We start from the raw sequence: 4,834 nt of genomic DNA on the forward strand, positions 1-4,834 counted from the left end.
CTTATCATTATCACGTGAACAACATAAAGCCAATGACATCTGGACACATGGTCAAAATCTACTAGTCAGAATCAAATCATTCGGATTCTCCTGATATCGAATTATCTTTTCGAAACGACATCCCAATGATGATCTCACAGTTATCGAAATAACAAAATGGCTGGAGATCTTTCGTATTTCGAAAAATCATTGATGCTTGCAACCGAATCGGGGCTCAAGACAACACGTGGTGACTTCCTTTGTCTAACGTGATAGACCACGTGACAATATGCATGTCAAACTATCTTGGACTTGGGAGTGAGGGACAATTGTTGGGACAATTCAGCCGACTCTCCGATTCTGACTTTTGATCGGCTTGATAAGCACGACCTGCTGACTATTAATCGGTTGGCCGACTAACAGTCGGCTATTCTCAGCCATCAACAAACTCAGCCATGACAACTCGGTTGATCTCAGATCGATGACCATCGGTATATCAGAGTTACCGATCGATGCTCATTCGAATTTCCACAACTACCGACATATGATCGACATATTCTGATTACCGATATATAGTCGGTTTATCTGAAACTGCCAGCGTAGAAAGTGCATAATGCTCAAAATATGATCAATGGCAGATATAATCACCCATCCCACAATCATATAATGTCGGAACGAGCGGGATCTACATGTCTGACCATTATAGACAGTTACCAACTACTCGTTTATAAAAGAAGATAATGAACAGTATTTGATAAGATACTTCTGAACTGATACTTTGCTTTTCTAAAAATTTTATCTACTGTTTATCATTTTTCACTGATTTAAGCATCGAAGGATCTCCGTTGGACATAACTCCGGTCAGTACGGACTTCTTTTGCAGGTGCTCTTCTCTGACAACGAGCGCAATAGGAGATTGGCCGCAACAAGATCAATATACAATGACTATTTTATACTCTAGTATGTCACTGGATGTAGACGAGAAAGAAAGTATTTTATATCTCAGCATGCAACGTGGATATTATTCACAGTAAAATATATTTTGGGAATAAAATTGGTTGGCCTTCAGTCTTGGACTGGAGTTGTATCTTTCATAACATCAACCAAAGGATCAAACCTCACATATATCTAAAAAAATTCCGAACGTTTCTTCCATTTGTCTGTATAGAGCTCAAAGTATCGATTGTGTGATCCAACAAGATGAATCATTCTTTCGCACAAGAAATATAATCCGAACCCTCTGCCTCCCCTTCCCTCAAAATATTTTCTTTTTTTATACTCACTCTATTTTTTAATATTTCGTCTTCGTGATATATAACATAGGTTGAAAGAAGAAAAAAAGCGCAAAGGCTGGAAGACGTACGCACTGCTTGTGGCACTGGTCCTTCTTATGAAATAAAAGCAAAGATTAAATTTTATATTTGAACAGAGGGAAGAGCAGGAGAGGGAGCCTGCTGCATGATGGACCAAGGTGCGAAAAGCAGCATACCCTGATTTTTTTCCACGGGCTCCGGCTCTAGCGGGGTTAGCATTGACGAAAGGGGATGGAGGGATTACTTCGAGACTTGGATGTATTATAAAATGGTCACCGTGACAACTCCTGCAGTTTAATTAAGATGGTGAAAAGGTCATTATAGGACAAAAAAGAATGGCAGAATGGCTGTAACAGTAGGTGGGCATATTCCATCGCCAGATCCCGTGCGCCGCTTGCTTCTTTGGGGTGCCGTGGCATATTCTTTTCTCTAGCAATATTCTCTGCTCCTTTTTATATCCACAGTCGAGACATGGACTTTGACCGAGGGATAAACAGCAGGCCAAGCTGCTTTTTATTTAGCAATACGAGCGAAGTTCACCACTATTGTTCACCATCCCTCACCACACAAACATCCAAGGCAAATCTTCTCAAGCTTTGGGACACGGCTGAATGATTATGGCTTCATTATTTTAAAAATTTTAAATTTTTTATGATTTTTATTTTTATTTTGAATTTCAATTCATTATAATTAAATTATCAAACTTTTTAAATATTGTAATTTCTCTTCTGACTACTACTTCCATCTAAAAATTGTAATAGAAATAGTCATGTATCATCATATGATATATAGTGAAAGCTGATATGGCATAAAACTAGTTGATATGGAATCCTAAACCCCTTCTCCCTTTTCCTCCTTTTCTAACTGGGGTTTAAACTCCTTCCCCTTTTCCTTCTTTTCTGGCTAGGGTTTAAACTCTTTTTTCCCATTTTTCTCCGCTTCTAGCAAGGGTTTCTACTTTCCACTTTTTTCCTCCAAAACTCCCACTATTTGTACCTCTAGATGTTTAGGAAGGAGACAAGCACATCGGCTTAGCAAAAGTTTCATCACTTCGATAGGCTATTGATTAAGAGAGATTTGCCTTCCATTTATACTTCATGAAAATGGCTTGCTTCTCAAGGGTCATGAGAGCAGCGGTAGTGGCGAAGATAGTTTTAGTAGTAGTCACGATCATGATAGAGATTTTGGAGCTGATGATAGTAGAGATGAAGATTGTCATAGCTCGAATCCAAGATCCGGATCAGATACGTGATGGCCGCACACTCTTTAGAGCAAGTCCTAAAGAATATGCAAGGCCAAAAGTAATTCATTACAACCTCAACATCCATAATATCTAATTCTAATAATAATTAGTAAAACTTACATAATTACAAATTAAATTCCTTCAATCCTCTGATCAGATATCGTGACACTCTATCTATTTATCTGCTTATCCGTAAATCCAAACTATAGCCAATCATGAGCATCCTATAACTCTAAGAAGAAAAAAAGAAATGGAGGGTGTAAGCTTTATAGCCCAGTAAGAATCCCACATATTACACCAATATAATAATATGATCTGAAAATAAGGATAAGCAATAAAACATAAAATCTTATGTTCAATATCCAAAATAATATAAATATCCATAAATTATCTATCTTGTCAAAAGAGATGCATCATAATATGTTAACAGATGAAACACTTTTATTCAGTATTAGTTTCATGTCTTATCCTTTATTTCTCTTTTCATAATCACATTATCTTTAATTTTTTTTCTTTCTGACTTTGGACTAATCAAGACTGTGCCTCAATCTCTATCTGATCAAATTTTCACTCATAAGCCTCTCAAGGCTGTCCCAGGCATAAACTCTTGATGGACTGTCCCAGGTATAAGCTTCTGACAGGCTGTCCCAAGTATGAGCTCCTAGCCGGCTGATCCACATATAAGCCCATGGGACTGTCCCAGGCATAAGCTCCTGACGGACTGTCCCAAGCATAAGCTCCTGACAAGCTGTTCCAGGCATAAGCTCCTGGCGGACTGCTTCAAGCATAAGCTCCTGGCGGGCTGTCCCAGGCATAAGCTCCTGACCGGTTGTCCCACATAACGAGGCTAGTCCAAACCATATTTTTTTATTTAATTATTATATGTTAATTTTATCAAATCAATTCTGATTTACAGTGTGATCAAAATAGATATATCATGCTCATATAATCATGCCATCAATCACAAATACATATATATTGACATAACGCATACTCATGCTTAAAAATTATATAAGTAAATAATAATGTCTCAAGCATAGCAAATTCATCGATTACGAATTCAATGATGCAAAATCAACGATACAATACCAACGATAAAATAGCATATATAATGGTGATCATGTACAGAGATTTTTACCTTTATCGGTGATCAATGTAAATGCAGAATTCGATGAGCTCCTCAATCTATGAATCCAAAATCAAGATATTTTGCTCCATATCTTCTTGTACAATAATTACATCTCTACATGATCAGGACTAAATATAAAAATTATATATGAAAAAATTATGGATAAACGATCCTAATAACATAAATCCAGGACCTCTTCTAGAATTAACCAAAATTGAGATTTGTCTAAGTATCTGGATCCTCCACCGATACTCTAAAGAGAAAAAATTCATGAAAAGAGAAAATTTTAGAGAAAGAAAATTTTAGAGAGAGAAAATAGAGAGAAAAAATGGAGAGAGAATCTTCGTATCCTTCAGATGAGACAATCATGATCGAGATCATCAGAGATCATATCAGGATGACTCAATATAAATTTACTATCATCAGATGCTATAAATTTCGAATAGGAGTCGGACTGGGATTCAATTTACTGTACGAATTTCAAAGTGATTTCACATCATATTTTAATCTTAAATTTATTTTAGGATCCGTGATGCAATTAGAGAGAAAAAGAGAGAGTAAAAAGATCTTAAAGAGAAAAAATTCTAGAGAGAGAATTTAGAAAGAGAAATTGGAGAGAGAAAGTATAGAGAGGAGAGAGGAAAGAGAGAGAAATCTCACTCATTTTCTTTTCCTTTTTTTTTCTTTTTTATTTCTTTTCTTTTCTTTCATTTTCTTTTTCCTTTCTTTTTTCTTTTTTCTTTTTTTTCCTTCTTTATCTTTTCTTTTCTTTTTCTTCTCTTCTTCTTTTCTTCTTTCTTTCCTCTTCTTTCTTTCTCTAGCCGAACAGAGGAGAGACACGAGAGGGAAAGGGGGTGGCTTGTGCTTCGACAAGGCACGACAGCATGGCTGAAAGTCTGACAATGGCATCCGACAGTGGAGAGCAAGAGATCACCGACAACGAGCCTCGACCAACGGAGAATTTTAAAAAAAATTGAAAAATAGGGGACTGCCCCCTTTCCTCTTGTTTTTCGGTCATTGACCAGTTGCCGGCGGCCAAGACCTCTCAGGGATGATAGGTAGAGGGTTGAAGATCCAAATCTAAGAGTGAGACACCGCAAACGATAGCACCGGTGGTCAGAAAAGAGAGGAAAATGACCCGATCGAATAGAGCAAAATAAGGATTTTTAC

Source organism: Elaeis guineensis, chromosome 7 (genome assembly GCF_000442705.2).
Source record: "Elaeis guineensis isolate ETL-2024a chromosome 7, EG11, whole genome shotgun sequence".
NCBI lineage: Eukaryota > Viridiplantae > Streptophyta > Magnoliopsida > Arecales > Arecaceae > Elaeis > Elaeis guineensis.